At 57.3% G+C, this 18,500-nt stretch overlaps 1 pseudogene; it reads left to right on the top strand.

Moving 5' to 3' along the window:
• The first annotated feature begins 1,032 nt into the window (after positions 1-1,032).
• On the top strand, positions 1,033-9,035 carry LOC149520827 (uncharacterized; annotated as a pseudogene).
• Positions 9,036-18,500: the final 9,465 nt, after the last annotated feature.

Genomic DNA, 18,500 nt, shown 5'->3' with positions numbered 1-18,500 from the left:
GACCAGGATGGGGGGAACAAGGCCCCTTCTCCCCAAGGTGGCTTGTACTGGCTGCTCCTGGTTCCTGTACTAAAAACAAGTCTGTTCTACACTGTGTCCCTGTCAACCAATAAACCTTCTGTTCTACCTTCTGGCTGAGAGTCACATCTGGCTGCAGATTGGGGTGCAGGGCCCGGTGGCTCCCCACTCCTCGGTGACACTGGTGGCAGCAGTGCACTAGTTGCAGAGGTGGGATTGATTGCACCCCGTGGACGGAGCATCCGGCAGTAAGTGATGGGGGGCAGCAGAAAGAAGGGGGGCTTGTAAGAGCCAGGCATGCTGAAGGCTAGTGAGGAGTGGTTTCAGGAAGCAGAGGGGCCTACAGTCTAACCTGAGTGTGCTCCTCAGGAAGGGGTGTCACCCCAAGGAGGGATTCCTCCTGCAGACCATGGGAAGTGGTCCCAGGAGGCGGAGGGGCCTACGGTCTAATCCCAGGTGGTTGTGATCCTCAAGGAGGCTGGCACACTGAAGGGGTTCTCCCTGGGAATCGTGGGGCTCGGCAAGCACCAGCCTGTGAGTCTGCACCCCTGGAGGACAGCGGGAAGATGGCCTATAACCATCTCCTTAAGCAGGGTGTTGTTGAGCTGTACAAGGAGAGGGGACTGCACGCTGGAGGGTTCACCGAGACCCAGCTAATTGCCCAGCTGGAGGAGAATGATCGTTCCTGGGAGCTGGATTCTGTCCCAGCTGGGAGCAGCCAGACAGCCCCTGGGAGCGTTTCAGGGACTGAGGCAGGAGAGGGGACTGAAGGCCACCAGACAAACAGGTGCCCACTAAGATGCACTTGGCCAGCAGCAGCTCATCGCGACCAGGGTCCCCCTCGGCAGATTTACGATGGTTGGAGCTAGAGCCGCGGCTAAAGGAACTGGAGGACTGTGAAAGGGAGCAGCAGGAATGAGAGAGAGTGGCAGCACGAGCGGGCCATGGCAGAGATGAGAAGTGGAGAAGCCCCAGCTGTGATGAGTGGGACCCAGGACTGCATGTAACTTTGAGATGTACGTGCTGTCCCAGTGTAAGGATTCGGGGGGGGGGGGGGGATGTAGATGCCTTTGAGCAAGCCTGCGAGCTGCACCAGGTCCCCCCAGCTGACTGGCTCCAGCATCTCACCCCCTTACTGGATCCCAAGGCTGCAGGGGTTCTTGGCCAGATGGAGGGGCTTCAGCAGGGGGACTATGAACAGTTCAAACAAGCCCTGCTGCACAAGTTCGGGCTGACCCCTGAAACATACAGGAAAACATTCTGGGGTGTGCAGAAGGGCCCTGAGGAGACCTACATGGCTCTAGTCTCCCGGATGGTGCAATATGCCCGCAAGTGGGTATTTGAGGATGGGGCCCAGACGCCAGAAGACCTGGTTAAGCTGAGGGTCCTGGAGCAGCTTTATGAAATCTGCCCCCCTGACCTGAGGCTGTGGCTGAAGGACAGGAAGCCAGGGGACCTGCACAGCACAGTGTCACGCACCGAACGGGCTTGCCCGAGTGGGGTCTCTCCCCTGGGGGTGGGGAACCCTTCTCTACCGGTCGTAAAAGCACTGTCGGCCCTTATAGGGGCTCTCCAAGGCGGAGGGGGACCTGGGCCCTCCCCCTCTCCAGGTCCCAGCCCAGGACCCTAAGGGTAGGCGTCCTAGACGCGCTGCCCGACCGGGGGGGCCATGGCCGCAACTCACTGGTCCCCAGGTCTCCCTGCCCCTGTCCTGGGCTGCTTCCTCCGTCTCGGCTAGTCCTTGTCCATCTCCCTCCTGTTGGGGGGGGCTCACCTCTTCTCGCTGTGTTGCTCCGCTCCGCCGTTGGCTCCTGCGACACCCCGTTGGTTCTGGTCCTGGTCTCGGCTGGCTCGGTCCACCTTGGCCGTGCTCTCCCCTCCGCGACCCCGCTCCCGGGCAGGAGTCCTCTTTTAAAGTCGGCGCCCCTTGCCAGAGACACCGACGCCTGCGCGCCGAGCCATCGGCTCTCCCGCCCCCGGGCGGCTCGCTCGGGGGACGACAGCGCCTGCGCAGGCAGCCGCCGCCGAACAGGCTTGGCAGAGCCGCCCTGTCTCCCCAGCGGCTGCACCGCCCGGCGCGTCAGTGTGGGGCGCGGGGCTAGCATCCGCGGCCCCTGCCACCCCGTCACACCCCCCCCTTAGGTTTCTTGCCTTTTTCCCTTCTGTGATGCTTCCCAGCTCGTCCGTTCTCAAAAAAAAGTCCGCGTTGTTGTGTTTCCGTCCGGGGTGGTGTGTCACTTCAAACCTGTAAGGTTGTAAAGCCAAATACCATCTCGTTATTCGAGGGTTTGTCTCTTTCATAGACTGCAGCCATTTTAGTGGGGCATGGTCCGTTATTAGCTTGAAAGGGTTTCCGAGTAAGTAATATCGGAGAGCCTCAATCGCCCATTTTACCGCTAGCGCCTCTTTTTGTATCGTGGCGTATGCCCTTCCGGCTCAGGTATAGGATGGGGTGTTCCTCCCCGTCTACCTCCTGAGCTAAGACTGCCCCTAATCCTACCGCTGAGGCATCTGTCTGCACTATAAACTCCCTCGAAAAGTCCGGTTGCCTTAGCACCAGGGCTTGCATTAAAGCCGTCTTTAACTCGTTAAAGGCCCTTTCTGCCTCCCCTGAGGGTATCACCCTTTTTGGTTGCTCGGCTTTCGTCAGGTCCATGAGGTGGGTGCTATCATCGCAAATTGTGGGATAAATCTTCTGTAATACCCCGCCAGGCCTAAGAGTTGCCGCACCTGCTTCTTGGTCGTTGGAAACCTATACTCGGCTAGGGCTTTCACTTTGTCCGTTAGCAGCTGCAGTCTCCCCCTCCCCACAGTGTATCCTAGATAGGTTACCTCCCGTTGGCCTATATGGCATTTGGTGGGGTTGGCCGTGAGACCAGCGTCCCTTAATGTCCTCAACACTGCTCGCAGGTGTCGCGTATGGTCCTGCCAGTTCTGGCTGTAGATGACTATGTCATCAATATAGGCTGCTGCGTAGTCCCGTTGGTCCTGCAAGATTCGGTCCATCAACCTTTGGAATGTTGCGGCAGCCCCATGCAGGCCGAATGGCATTGTCTTGAACTGGAATAACCCGAACGAGGTTGAAAAGGCTGTTTTTTCTCTTGAGGCTGGGGTAAGCGGGATCTGACAGTACCCTTTTGTTAAATCTAGGGTCGATATGTACCTGGCCTGCCCTAGTCTATCTAGCAGTTCGTCCACAAGGGGCATGGGGTATGCGTCGAATTGGGATATCGCATTCACCTTCTGGAAATCCATGCAAAATCAGAGTGTCCCATCTGGCTTCGGTACTAGTACGATGGCACTCCTCCAGCTGCTCCGGGACTCTTCAATCACTCCTAGCCGTAACATCTCCTGGACTTCTTCTCGGACGGGGTCCCACATTTTCCGGGATAGGGGCCTTATCGCGTCTCACACCTTTTTCCCCGGGGTCGTCGAGATGTGGTGATAAATCGCTGATGTTCTCCTGGGTGTCCTAGTGAGTGTGGTGGCGTACTCCTGTGCGATGGCCTCCACCTCTTGGCGTTGGACTGTTGTGAGGTCCTCTCCCATAGCTGGGGCTGCGTCCTCCTCCATCTCCCCGGCCCAGGGGCCCACTTCCGGCTCCTCTAACTCTGTTGTGATCAGGAGCGCTTCACAGGGTTTCCATTTCTTCAAAAGGTTGACATGATATATCTGTGACTTCGCCCACTTCTCATCTAGCCGTACTTCGTAAGTCACTGGCCCGACTCTCCGTACCACCTCAAAGGGCCCCTGCCACTGGGCTAACAACTTCGATTCCTTTATCGGCAACAGGAGGAGGACTCAATCCCCTGCTTTGAATTCCCTCATTTTAGTGCCCCGGTTGTATGCTAGCTCTTGGCGGTCCTGGGCCTGTCGTAAATTTCTTTCCACAAACTCGCCGAGCCGCTTCAGCCGCTCCCTCAACTTTAGGACGTAGTTTACGGTCCCCTGGACTCTGGACTCCTGCTCTTCCCAGGTTTCCTTGACCAGGTCTAGAATGCCTCGCGGCTGCTGTCTGTACAGCAGTTCGAACGGAGAGAACCCAGTCAAAGCGTGCGGCACTTCTCTGATGGCGAATAGCGGGGCTGGCAGGGCCTTATCCCAGTCGCAGGGTTCCTCGTCCAGAAATCGCCTCAGCATTTCTTTCAGGGTCCGGTTAAACCTCTTTACTACCCCATCAGTCTGGGGGTGGTAGACCGAAGTCCGCAAAGTTTTTACTCGTAGCAACCTGCACAACTCTTGGATCAATCGGGATGTCACGTTAGTCCCTTGATCCGTTAGGATCTCTTTGGGGATTCCCACCCAGGCGAATATTTTGATTAGCTCCCCTGCTATCGTGGCCGCGGTGGTGTTCCTCAGTGGTACTGCCTCGGGGTAACGGGTTGCATAGTCCACCAGGACCATGATATATTAGAACCCGGTCGAGGATTTCTCCACTGGTCCTACCAGGTCCAGGCCCACCCTATCGAAGGGGATGCCTACTACCGGGAGGGGCACCAGTGGAGCCTTGGGGCATAGCTGTAGCCACGTGCACTGGCAGGTGGGGCACGAATCACAGAAGTCCCGAACGGCTCTGTATATCCCCGGCCAGAAAAACCGTTGCGTGATCCGCTGTAGGGTCTTTTCCCAGCCCAGGTGCCCGGACCAGGGGTTCGCATGGGCCAGGTCCAGCACCTTATTCTGGTAGCGGCGTGGTACTAGCAACAGCCAGACCACCCCCAACCCCTCGGTTTCTCGGGCCATGCGGTATAGGCGATCCCCCCTGTACCTTGAAGTATGTCTCCTGCTGGTTCAGCACACCGCCTTCCTCCCCTCCTCGGGCCTGCTCCCAGGCTCGTACTAGTGTCGGGTCATTCCTTTGCTCGTCGAGGAAGTCGTGCTCGGTGACCCAGTCGGGCTCGGTTTCGGTTGCCTCCAGCCCCTCTCTCTGTGGGTCCGGGTCTGGTTGGTTCCATGCCTGTAAAATTCAGCGGAAGCCCGGCCAATCCCGTTCTAGGACCACTGGGTAGGCGAGCTGAGGAGCCAACACCACCTGGAAGATGCCTTCTTCTCCCTCACACTGCAGCCGTACCCAAGCCGTGGTGTAGGGCCATACGTCCCCATGGATACACCTCACCCAAACTGTGGTCCCAGCGGGCTCGGGGCTCGGGACCAAGTCCTCACGGACCATCGTCTGCCCGCAACCCGAGTCCACCAACGCCTGAACCGGGACCCTCTCCACCAATACTTGAGTGGTTACTGTAGCTCCTCGATTGGGGCGAGGGGAAACCCCCAGGGGTACCCCTTGCCCGAAGGAGCAGTCCATGAAGGGGCACTCCCGCTTAAAGTGCACCTCCTGTCCACACTCGTAGCAGCGGTTACGGGAGGACACCCCTTTGGCCACTCCCTCCCCGGCTGTCTCCGCCCGGGTCCCTCCTATTCCTGGGTTCTCGGGAAGGCATTCCTTTTCGGCCTCCGGCTGCCTCCTCACCCATCCTCGCCCCAGCGGGCCTCGGTTCCTTTGCCTCCCCTCTCTGGCTTTCCTCTGCCCCTTAAGGGTCGCTCCCCTCGGGCCTCTCTATCACCTCTCATCGGTCCTCCCGGGGGCTCGGCAGCCATATAATTTTCCATCAGGGTGACCGCATTGGCCAGCGTTTGGGGGCAATGTCGGCGTACCCATTGCTGGGCCCCTGGGGGGAGGATTTGCAGGAATTGTTCCAGGACCACAACGTCCATTACCTGGGGGCTATCCCGCTTGTCTGGTTCCAGCCATCGCCAGGCCAGTTCTCTTAATTTCTGGGCTACGGCTCTCAGTTGCGCCCCGTGAGGATATCGTTCACTCCGGAACCTCTGCCTATAGGTCTCCGGAGTCACTCCTGTCTGATCTAGTATGGCTTCTTTGACTTTGTAATATTTTAGGGCGTCCTGGGCTGCCAAGCTCCTATACGCGAGCTGCGCGGGCCCTGTAAGGTAAGGCGCCAAGAGGGTGGCCCAATGTTCCTCGGGCCAGCGTGCAGCTTGTGCTACCCTCTCAAAAGTGTCCAGGTATGCTTCCGGGTCATCTAGGGGCCCCATCTTTGTTAGCCGAATAGGCAACTGCAGGGGGGGGCTACCGGTCCCTCGCTTCCCTCCCCCAGCGATCCAACGCTTGCCCCTTGTCCTATCCCGTGCTGCACCCATGTTTCTTGCTGCTGCGTTATCTCTCTAACCAGCTGCCATTGCTGTTCCTGGCCTTGCGCGGCCAGCTGCTGCAACAACTGTACTTGATGTTGTTGCTGCTGTTTTTGTTGCTCCGTGAGCCATTCAAATATCTGGGCGGGGTCCATGGTCCTGGCTCTCCTCCCCTTCACCCCGGGGAGGCGCCCTCCACCCCTCTTGGGGTTTACTGCCGTCTTGTGCGGGTTTTCTTTTTTTTTGCGCACCCCCTTTTAGTCTAGGGGTTCGGGGTCATGCCCACATTCTCCACCATTTGTCACGCACCGAACTGGCTTGCCCGAGTGGGGTCTCTCCCCCGGGGGTGGGGAACCCTTCTCTACCGGTCGTAAAAGCACTGTCGGCCCTTATAGGGGCTCTCCAAGGCGGAGGGGGACCTGGGCCCTCCCCCTCTCCAGGTCCCAGCTCAGGACCCTAAGGGTAGGCATCCTAGACGCGCTGCCCGACCGGGGGGGCCATGGCCGCAACTCGCCTGTCCCCGGGTCTCCCTGCCCCTGTCCTGGGCTGCTTCCTCCGTCTCGGCTAGTCCTTGTCCATCTCCCCCCTATCGGGGGGGGGGGGCTCACCTCTTCTCGCTGTGCTGCTCCGCTCCGCCGTTGGTGCCTGCGACACCCCGTTGGTTCTGGTCCCGGTCTCGGCTGGCTCAGTCCACCTTGGCCGTGCTCTCCCCTCCGCGACCCCGCTCCCGGGCAGGAGTCTTCTTTTAAAGTCGGCGCCCCTTGCCGGAGACGCCGACGCCTGCGCGCCGAGCCATCGGCTCTCCCGCCCCCGGGCGGCTCGCTCGGGGGACGACAGCGCCTGCGCAGGCAGCCGCCGCCGAACAGGCTTGGCAGAGCCGCCCCGTCTCCCCGGCGGCTGCGCCACCCAGCGCATCAGTGCGGGGCGCGGGGCTAGTGTCCGCAGCCCCTGCCGCCCCGTCACATGCAGGGTGGCTGGCTGATGAGTTTACAGACAGCCGGGCCGTATATGGAGGGGAATCCCAAAGAGACCGGCTCACAACTGTGCAGGGGGGAGAGGTGCCTACTGAGGACCCCCAGAAGGGAGGATCCAGCAACCTCCTCCCTAGGGGGACAACCAATACCTGGGTGGACCAGCCAACTCCAGGGAACCAACGGGACCTGGCCTGCCATCACTGTGGGAAAAGAGGCCTCAAGAGGGCTCAGTGCCCCAAGCTCCAGGACAGGCTTTTAGCAAACCAAGGCCCCCCAGGGTTAACGGAGTGTGGCTGGAGGAGGGGCAGGCTGACCAGGTGGGAGGGGCTGGAAGGCTGTCCTCAACTCAGGTGGGAGAGGCCCCTCAGGCCAGCTCCTCTGGGAGGCCTGATGCTCCGGAGGCAAGTTTCTCGGTGTACAGGGTGGGGGCAGGGCTGCCCTCGTGCAGTGAGTGCATGTTCCCCTGGTGGTGGATGGGAGGAAGGTCATGGGGTACTGGGACACGGGCGCAGCGGTGACTCTGGCCTGGCCCTAGCTAGTGGCACCAGACTGCATGGTGACCAACACCCACCTAACCCTAACGGGTATAGATGGGAATGCCATTCAAGGTACCCATGGCCAGAGTGCATCTGAAAGGGGGGGCTAAGGAGAGCCCCAAGGAGGTGGGGATGCACCAGCACTTGCCCGCTGGGGTGCTGATGGGGGGTTACCTAGAGGATTGGCCAGAAGGACCCCCTGGTGCCCTGGTAATTCCTCGTAGCCAGAGTGGGCAAGGGGCACTCTGCCCTGGCCCTGGGGAGGGCACCCTGCCAGGGGCACAGGACCCTACTGGGGTGTTAAATATCGGTTAATTGAATAGTTGATTAGCCTCATAGACTTTAAGGTCAGAAGGGACCATTATGATCATCTAGTCTGACCCCCTGCACAATGCAGGCCACAGAATCTCACCCACCCCTCCTAGAATAATCCTCTCGCCTATATCTCAGATATTGAAGCCCTCAAATACTTTGAAGACCCCAAGACGCAGAGAATCCTCCAGCTGTGATCTGTGCCCCATGCTACAGAGGAAGGTGAAAAACCTCCAGGGCCTCTGCCAATCTACCCTGGGGGAAAATTCCTTCCCGACCCCAAATATGGCGATCAGCTGAACCCTGAGCATGTGGGCAAGACTCACCAGCCAGACACCCAGAAAGTTCTCTATAGTAACTCCTATCATCCCTCCATTGACCTATTTCCCACTGATAATGAATGGTCATGAATTCTTATCGGTTACTTGACTATTCTATAGTCCCCGGGGATGGCAACCAGCATGCTCCAGCCTGACTCCCAAGGAGCCCCCTACCACTCCACGCTGCTGCCTCTGTAATGGCTTTTTAGTAGAAACCCTTGTTCCCTAACTCTGGCGGTACCTGCTCCACCACTCCCACCTAGAGCAAGTGGGATAGCTCCTGCTTGAGGAGGTGCTCATGAGAAGGGCCCTTGAAGAGGGATGGGGTGGAGGGTGGGAGGGTAAGGTAGAGAGCTGGTGAGTGTATGTCCAGTAAGCCATCCTCAGGCACACCCTCCAAAGAATTGCTTGCCCTGAGGTTTCATCTGGCTGGTCAACTGTTGGCCAGACTGAGGATGGTGGCCCGGTCTCCGCTTGGGGGCCTTCGAGCATGAATGGGCCCTCTCCTGGTGAGGGTACTGGCCCTTTGGCTGGGGTTTGAACCTCTTCCTCTCAGTCCTGGGGACAGGGTATTCAAGGTCTGTCAAGGGGCAGACTCACCACCCTGGTGCCTCCAGTCAGCAGTCCTGGGAATTAGCTTGCCAGCTCTTTAGACGTCTCCCTCTAGCTGATGTCTCCCTGTGTTCACGCTCTTCCCTCTAGTCCAGACCCATGTTACTCTTTGACCACGGCATCCTCTTCAGTGTCTCTGCGCCCCCTTCTGGGGAGGGCGGCGGGGGTGTTTACCCAACTGCACACTACAGGGTCCTCCCCTCCAAAGGGCCACGCAGGGGGAGGGATAGCTCAGTGGTTTGAGCATTGGCATGCTAAACCCAGAGATGTGAGTGCAATCCTTAAAGGAGCCATTGGGGGCAAATCTATCAAGGATGGTACTTGGTCCTGCTATGAGGGCAGGGGACTGGACTCAATGATCTCTCAAAGTCCCTTCCAGGTCTATAAGATGGTGTATTTCTATTTCTTCTCCCAGGGAACACCCAGTTCCCCTGTACCCACCTTGCCTTAGTGACCCACTGCCAGTCTTCATCTAGCCCCTGCCTCAGGGCAAACTGCAGTCTGTGATGGCCACTCATCACTGGCAAAGGGGTGTGGACCTGCTGCCCCTCACAGCCCCAGTAGCATCCAGCCTTGCAGTCTGGGGGCTTGCTTGGCCAGAGCCTGCCTCCTGCTTCCTTAGCAATCAGGTCCCTACTGATCTCTAGCCAGATCAAGAGTCCTTCTTTATATAGCCCCCAGCTGGGCCCTCATTAGCAAGAACTGCCTCAGCTGGGGCACAGAGCTGGGTTTTTGCCCTTAAAGGGCCAGTGCAGGGCAAGCGCTGAATCCCAAGTATAGTTACAAGCTGGGGACCAACCAGCTAAGTAGTAGTTCTGCAGAAAGGGACCTGGGGGTTACAGTGGATGAGAAGCTGGATATGAGTCAACAGTGTGTCCTTGTAGCCAAGAAGGCTAATGGCATATTAGGTTGCATTAAGAGGAGCACTGCTAGCAGATCCAGAGATGTCATTATTCCCCTTTATTCGGCTTTGGTGAGGCCACATCTGGAGTATTGTGTCCAGTTCTGGGCCCCCCACTACAAAAAGGATGCGGACGCATTGGAGAGGGTCCAGCGGAGGGCAACCAAAATGATTAGGGGGCTGGAGCATATGACTTATGAGGAGAGGCTGAGGGACTTGGGTCTGTTCAGTCTGCAGAAGCGAAGAGTGAGGGGGGATTTGATAGCAGCCTTCAACTTCCTGAAGGGAGGTTCCAAAGAGGATGGAGAGAGGCTGTTCTCAGTAGTGACAGATGGCAGAACAAGGAGCAATGGTCTCAAGTTGCGGTGGGAGAGGTCCAGGTTGGATATTAGGAAAAACTATTTCCCTAGGAGGGTGGTGAAGCACTGGAATGGGTTACCTAGGGAAGTAGTGGAGTCTCCATCCCTAGAGGTGTTTAAGTCTCGGCTTGACAAAGCCCTGGCCGGGTTGATTTAGTTGGGATTGGTCCTGCCTTGGGCAGGGGGCTGGATTTGATGACCTTCTGAGGTCTCTTCCAGTTCTATGGTTTTATGATTCTATGATAAGCGCCCTGTCGCAAGTTCCTACGGGAGTCTTTAAGCCCATGCAATTTAGCATCCGTCTGTTGTGCAAACAGGACACTGGTGTCAAAGGGGAGGTCCTGGATGGAGTTCTGCACCTCCGGAGACAGGCCCAACATGAGGAGCCAGGCTGCACACCCTCATGGAGATTGTGGAAGCCATAGAGCAGTGGTCACCAACCAGTTGGTCAGGATCTACTGGTAGATCTTGGAGCCTCTGACAGGTGATCCTGACTGGTTTGGCCAGGAAGCTATCAAGTGCAGCACTTCAGCTGCCCCTCCCCCTAATGCTGGGCAGCTCCTGCCCTTTGCCTTGGAGCTGCCTCCCCCTGCCCCCAGGAGCCTCCTGCTTGCTGTGCAGGGCAGGGAAGGGAGGGGAGGGAGTGCTGATGTCAGGGTGCCCCCTCTCCCACCCTGTATTCTAGCTCCACAAAATGGGGTGGGGGCACAACAAGGCTTGGGATGGAGGGAGTTTGCTGGCTGCTTTAGGGAGTAGTCCAGGATCAGGACAGGGGTGATCCTGCCTTAGCCCCACTTCACCACCATGCAGGAGCCACCTCCAAGCAGTAAGCAGTGCCCAGCTGGAGCCAGCTCCAAACCCCTGCCCCAGTCATGAATCCAGAGGCATAGCGAAGGGGGGGCAGTTGCCCCCAGGCACCACGCTAGGGGGCACCGGGCTAGGGTGGGAGTGAAGCGCACGCTGCTCTGGCCCATGTGATGCTTTTGAACAGAGACCCGGGAGTTGGCTAATTGCTCCCGGCTCTCTACACGCTGCGAGCTGAGGCAGCAGGGCCGGGCGGCAGCAGCAGCGGCCACTTTAAAGGTTAGATTTCCTTACCCGGCAGTTCTGTTCCTCTGGTGCCTGCCTCTGGGGCGGGGGGAGGATTTGATGGGGGGCGCTCCTGGCGCTGGGGGGGGGGCCTGTCTCAGGGGGAGGGGTGAGTGCATTGGGATGGGGGGCGCTGAGGGGGGGGCCTGTCTCGGGGGAGGGGTGAGTTAATTGGGATGGGGGGCCCTGGGGGGGGGCCTGGCTCAGGGGGAGGGGTGAGTGCATTGGGATAGGGAGCCTGGTTCTGGGGGAGGGGTGGGTGCATTGGAATGGGGGGGCCTGGTTCTGAGGGAGGGGTGAGTGCATTGGGATGTGGGGACGCTGGGGAGGGGCAGGCTCTGGCGGAGGGGTGAGTTCATTGGGATGGGGGCTCTGGGGGGGGGCTGGATCTGGGGAAGATGTGGGTGCATTGGGGTTACTTATAATTTTTTTTATAATAAAAGATACTTTATAACAAAAGGAAAAACTTTAAAAAAAATAGTCTGGTAGCATTTTAAAGACTAACAAACTTGTAGATCAGGCATGTCACACTTGAAGCCCACTGAGGGCCACACAAATGAAAACTGATAGCTTTCAGGGACACCAAAGAGAATGTACTTCTATCAGAAAGTTGTAATTATTTATTATTATAGATTATGTTTTAGGTATATTTTATAATATTTTTCAGGTCTTGTTTTAACATAATACAATAATTTGATGTGTAAAATTGTTATTTACTCATAAAAATAATTTTTAATTTAAATAAAATTTAAGGTACTTTTTAATTTTTTATATGATACATAACTTGGTTTGTTGAAATAAAAACAAGTATAGACCATGGTCAAATAGAGCAGGCTTCTGTGAAAATGTCAGCTACTTTGTAAGTTTGAGATTTTGCATAAACATATAATTATTCATGCACTTGCAAAAATTGACATATATTTGATATAAAATTAATATACATTTTGTGATTTTATTTGGAAATAAATAAATAAAACCCAAAATATTAACAAAATATCCCCCTCCACTGCCCCAGAGCCAGGCACTCCCATATCCCCGTTCTAACCAATTCCCCTCTGTTCCCCCAAAGAACCCCCCAATGCCTCCTCCCTCCCCCAGCCCCAGGCACTCCCAGACCCTTCCCCCATACCTAATGCCTGGGTCCCAGAGCCAGTGTCGCTGCCGCCACACATTTCTTCCTCCGGCGCTGGGGAGGTGTGAGTACAGCAGCCAGCTGTGAGCAGGCACTTGATGCCTGTGCAGAGCAGCCCAGCCAGCCGTGATCTGCACTTGGCCATGTGCTCCAAGCGGCCAGTGGGCCACATTTTATTCTTTTATAAAATCTTGTGGCAGGCCGCAACAAATTTTGATTGGGCCACATGCAGCCCGCCAGAAGCCTGTTTGACATGCCTGATGTAGATGGTATCATGAGCTTTTGTGGGCACAGCCCACTTCCACCCATGAAAGCTCATGGTACCATCTACGCAAGGGGTGGGCAACAATTTTTCCCCAGGGGCTACTTCAAAAATTCCAGCCTGGGTCACCGCAGAAGGGGCGGGGCCTAAACAGGAAGGGGCAGAGCTACCCAGACCATGATTGGCCTGGGGTGGGGGATCCCCTTTGTCCCCTCCTTCCCACTAGGCACCCATGTCTCTGGTAGGGCAGGAGGAGGCTTCGTGCGCTCCCCCACCCCCAGGTCAATCAGGGCTTGAGGGCGGGGGAGCGCGGGAAGCCTCCTCCTGCCTTGCAAGGAGTACGTGGCGCTTGGAAGCACCAGGTGCTGCTCCCAGGGCAGGGGCAGAGCAGAGAAAGCTTCACGTGCTCCCCCGCCCCCAAGCCCTAATTGGCCTGGGGGCGGGGGAGTAGCAGGGCCTCTGTGGACCGGATCTGACCCCCAGAGGCCCTTTTGCCTACCCCGGATCTACATGTTTTGTTAGTCTTCAAAGTACTACTAGACTGTTTTGTTGTTGTTTAAGTTTTTCCTGTTACAGACTAACTCAGCTACCCCTTTGAAGCTTATAAAAAAGGTTCTGTGCTATTCCATTCCTTTTTGCCTCCCTGTTTCCTTTCTCCTTTGGCGAGTTGGGCAGGCAGCAGTTTTGGTAAAAATGTATCAGACGTGCACACAGTGCCCGCTCTACCTCAGCTGGTGCGGGATAGTCAGAGCCTCAATTCTACAGGGGTTGGCATTACTGAAGGGATAGATCACCCCATGTTTTGTTGCCGATTTTCCATCTCCCAGTCATAGCAGAGACTTGGGATTAACGTGGCTTTCTCAACTAAAAGTCTTATACATGTTCGGATGTTGTGATTGTGAACACTGGGAGAGGCAGTCTGCTCAAGGCAAAGTTGGCCTTGAAACTGGATATCTATGGCTTCAGTTGAACGGCTTGTGTGAAATTTGGAAGAGCAGCTCAGAGAGACCTCTCTCCTTTACTTAAGGATAGAATCTCATGGCAGCCTGAAGGGAAAAGTCCTCATGGCAGACAGAAAGCCACGCTTGCAGGGTATCCTCAGCCTTAGGCTACTTATTGCTTCAAGTGCCTTCAAGAAAGTGAGTGTGATTCTTGTGTTGTGTGTTAGTTTTATTTAAAAGTTTTTCAGTGTTATTTTAACAGGTAAGTTAATCTCTTAGGGTATGTCTACACTACAAAGTTAATTCGAACTAACAGCCGTTAGTTCAAATTAACTTTGATAGGCGCTACACATACAAACCGTTAGTTCGAACTTAATTCAAACTAGCGGAGCGCTTAATTCGAACTAGGTAAACCTCATTCTACGAGGACTAACGCCTAGTTTGAATTAACTAGTTCGAATTAAGGGCTGTGTAGCCACTTAATTCGAACTAGTGGGAGGCTAGCCCTTCCCAGCTTGCCCTGGTGGACACTCTGGGCCAAGCCAGGGAAACTCATCTGCCCCCCTCCTGAGCCCCGGAGCCCTTAAAGGGCCACGGGCTAGCTACAGTGTTTGTGAAAGTTGCAAGCCTGCCAGCACCCAGCCAGCAGACCCTGCACCTGCCACAACATGAGCCAGCCACCCGATGCCACCCAGCCCTCCCCCTCTTCCCGGGACCAGGCTGGCGGCTCCCAGGAGCCTGCCCGGGGCCCCAAGAGGCGGGCACCCACTTGGTCCTCATCGAGGTTTGGGGGGAAGCCTCCAGTGTCCAAGATCTCCACACTAGCCACAGGAACGCGGCCGTGTACAGCCGCATGGCTGCCAGCCTGGCCGCCAGAGGCTACCAGCGGAGCCGGGAACAGGTCCGCTGTAAAATCAAGGACCTGCGGCAGTCCTACTCCCGGGCCTGCCAGCCAGGGGCCGACCCGGAGCCCTGCCCCCACTTTCAGGCCCTGGACTGCATCCTGGGGTCTCACGCCGTCCATGCCTCCCGGGTGGTGATCGACCTCAGGGCAGAGGGACCCGTCACTGACACCGAGGAGGAGGAGCCGGAGGACACGGAGAGCCAGGAGCCTGCCGGGAGCCTACCCAGGACCCCCGAGGAACCCCACAGACCACATCACCTGTGTCGTCCGAGGCTGGGGAGGGCTCCACATGTGAGTGCCATCATGGTCCCCTTATGTGTACAGGGGGCTGGGGGGAGAGGGAGCCCAGGGACCGTGCGCCTGGGCCTTGTCCACCATGGAGCAGCAGCTGGGTGTCATGCAGGGGCCTTGGCCTTGCAGAGGGGGGCTGGGTTTCACCCATCTTGTCCCCAGGGAGAACTGACCGCTGCTCTTGTTTCACCTCAGCCGCAGCACCTGGGAATGCAGGGCGCACCACCCCGCCTGCAACAGCCCGGGCCAGCAGGCGTGCCAGGAACCAGGAGGACTACCAGCGGCGACACCTCTGGTTCCTGGAGCAGCTGCTCCGCAACCAGGAGCACTGGGTCAGCGGAGTGTGGATGCGCTGGAGGAGCAGGGCCGTGCCCTCAGAGGCCACCTCCAGACCCTGGTCGACTGGTTCCTGCCTCCTCCTGCTCCTGCTCCTGCAGCTGCCCCAGCTCTCGCTCCTCCTCCCACCCCTGCTCCCCCTGCTGCTCCTGCTCCCCCTCCCGCTTCCTCCGCAACCCCCGTCCCTCCTGCCCCACCCTCCACACTCATTCCCCCCCGAGGCTCCCGCACCCGCAGTGCTGCGAGACGGGAGAGCCAGCCCGACCCCCAACCCTGAGCTTTCCCTTCCCTTCCTCCCCTTCCACCCCCTTCCAGCTCCCTCCTCCCAGGTTTCCCCCTCCCCTCCCCCCACCCCAGTTATGTAAAATAAAGAGAGGTTTTTTTTCCCAAAACAGGTGTCTTTATTTGACATTAGGAAGGGGGGTTAGGGAGGGAAAAGGGGAAGGGGGGGAGGGTGGAAGAAGGCCCCAGTGGGGCATGCAGGGAGAGTTCAGTCCTCCTCCTCCACATGGAAGCTCTCCTGCAGGGCTTCCCGGATCCGGACGGCCCCCCGCTGGGCTTCCCGAACAGGGGGCGGTGCTGGGCTGAGCATAGTGGCCAGCCATGTGGTCAACCTCAGCCATCCAGGCTGGCAGGAAATGCTGCCACCAGGGGAGGGATGTTGTGCTCTGCGAGGTCGAGACAGGTGAGGAGGCATCTAAATCAGGCTTTCAGTCGCCCGAAGGCCCCCTCAATCATGATGCGGGCCCTGGTCAGCCTCGCATTGAAGGCCTGGCAGGAGGGGTTGAGGTGCCCCGTGTACGGCTTCATCAGCCAGGGCTGTAGGGGGTAGGCCGCATCCCCCACCAGGCACATGGGCATGTCCACGTCCCTGACCCTGATGTGGCGGTCGGGGAAGAAGGTCCCGGCCTGCAGCCTCTGGCACACGGAGGAGTTCCGATACACCCGGGCGTCGTGTGCCTTGCCGGACCAGCCCACATTAATGTCCGTGAACTGGCCCCGGTGGTCACACACGGCCTGCACCCCTTGCGGAGAAATACCCCTTGCGGTTCACATACTGGGAGGCCTGGTGTTCCGGGGCACGGATGGGGATGTGCGTCCCGTCGATGGCCCCCCCGCAGTTGGGGAAGCCGAGGGCGCCGAACCCCCGGATGACGGCGTCCGGGTTGGCGAGGTGGACCACCCTGCAGAGCAGCACCCGGTTGATGGCCTTGACCACCTGCGGAGAGACACAGCAAAGCACGAATCAGTGGGGCGCCCGGGTGGCTGGGAGCGTTCGTGCCCTGGCAGTGTTCATGCCCACTCCCGGAAGCAACACCCCCGGGCGGCGTGTAGTACGGCCGGGAGAGACCGGCCCCTCCGTTGTGGGGCACTTTCGCCTCCTCCCGCCCCCCCCTTTGTCCCTGGGGTGGCCCATCCCCTCCTCGCAGCCCCCCTCGCCCCCGGCCCAGTGGCCGGCGAGTGCCGTACCTGCATGAGCACTGCTCCGACGGTGGATCTCCCCACATCGAACTGGTTCCCGACGGATCGGTAGCTGTCCGGCGTGGAGAGCTTCCAGAGAGCGATGGCCACCCGCTTCTGGAGGGGGATGGCGGGCCTCATGCGAGTGTCCCTTCTGCGCAGAGCAGGGGCGAGCCACTCGCAGAGCTCCAGGAAGGTGTCCCTCTTCATCCTGAAGTTCTGGGTCCACTGTCGGTCTCCCCAGCGCTCCAGGACGATGCGGTCCCACCAGTCGGTGCTGGTGTCCAGACGCCAGATGCGGCGGGGCACGCCGGTGCCGGGGAGCCGCCGCGGCTCCTCCATGGCCCCCAGGGCGGCCAGGCGGAGAGGCAGGGGGCTGACGTGCACCAGGTGGTGCCAGGCAGCCTCGAGCCATTGCTGGCAGGCTTGCAGCAGCAAGTCCAGAAACTGCACCAGAAAGTGCAGGGTGAGCTCTGGCTCCATGTTGCCACCTGCGGCGGAGTCCCCGAAGGGAAGCACCGACACAGACGGGCGCAGAGAAAAACGCTTTGCTGTCCCTCGGCGAGGTTGGCAAGTGTCAGGGACTCTAACCCAGACGGCTCGGTTCGTTGTCTGACCGCAAAGAGACAGGCAACACCAGCAAAGTCCAATCACAAGCTCTTTATTGAAGAGTGCACACAACAATAGAGAGCGGCCCGTCTCCAAAGAGAACCAGCCCCGATTTTAGTAACAGGTAGGCTTATAAAGACAGTTCCGTCGCGTCATAAGCTCTTCACCCAAGCCACTTACCCCCCTTTCTAGAAACTTTTAATATCTATGCATATCTTAGCCAGCTATATACATTATGGCCAAAAGCGCTTCATAATGCATCAGTAACTTTCTTATCAATCACAAAAGGCAGGTACCAGGAACAAGGGGACAAAGGAGTCGGGTACAAACAAAGGGCAAAAATAGGGAGGTAAGATTAGCGAAGAGGAACCGAAACAGAGAGTTACTGACCAGTTCCCAAAGCAAGCCATTCTACTTACAGTAGGTACAAATATATAATTTATCACTCATCTTACTTTATAACCTAAGCCAGCATGGAGGGTGCGCCTCTGTTTGAACCACATTTCTGCTTCTGGTCAAAAATACCCAGAGGCCTCCGTGATTAGCCTTTGCTAACTTTCCTTAGCATAACGTTGACCAGGCCTTGTTTTCCTGGTCCCAACAATCCCCCCTTTGTCCCTGGAGTTCCCTATGGGACTCCTGGGACACCCAGAATAATCGGTACCTACTTTTTAATGGTACACAATTTGGTACCAATCCAGCATCCACAGCGGATCATAACATACAGCACAAGTAACCCACAAATAATAACTACAGCACTACGAATCAAATTATGGAGCCAGCCCCCTATGTTTGGAAACCAGTTAAATAAGCTACTCCACCAGGAATCTCCTTTTTCTCCTCCATGATCCCTCGCCACTTGCACAAGGTGCTTTGCTCTGTCCCAGGTCGCATTATAGACATCAGGAATGTACACACAACACTCTTGTCCTATCAAGGCACATGTTCCTCCCTGAGAGGCTAGCAGAATGTCCAGCGCTAAGCGATTCTGGAGAACCATTTGCCGGATTTTTTTCTGTTCAGTAGCCAAATCAGTTAACGCATCAGCAGTGGTATTTGCCATTATTTCCAGAATCCCTTGAAGCCTCATTATTCCCTCTCCTAACCTCCAGGTGGCTCCCCCACAAGCAAGGGGGAATCCTGCACAGGCCCCTGTCCAATCATTTAATGCTCGCCAAGTAAGAGGGCGAGATTCCTTAGCATCGGTCTCTGCATCTCGCATGTTTCTGATCTTTCCTATGGGGAGGTGAGACCGATATACTATTGGGGGCTCTAACCACGCTAGGTAGCAGG

Source organism: Pelodiscus sinensis, chromosome W (assembly GCF_052426305.1).
Source record: "Pelodiscus sinensis isolate ZL-2025 chromosome W, ASM5242630v1, whole genome shotgun sequence".
NCBI classification, from domain to species: domain Eukaryota; kingdom Metazoa; phylum Chordata; order Testudines; family Trionychidae; genus Pelodiscus; species Pelodiscus sinensis.
The sequence above is the reverse complement of the archived record's forward strand: the minus strand, read 5'-3'. Positions and strand labels throughout refer to the sequence as shown.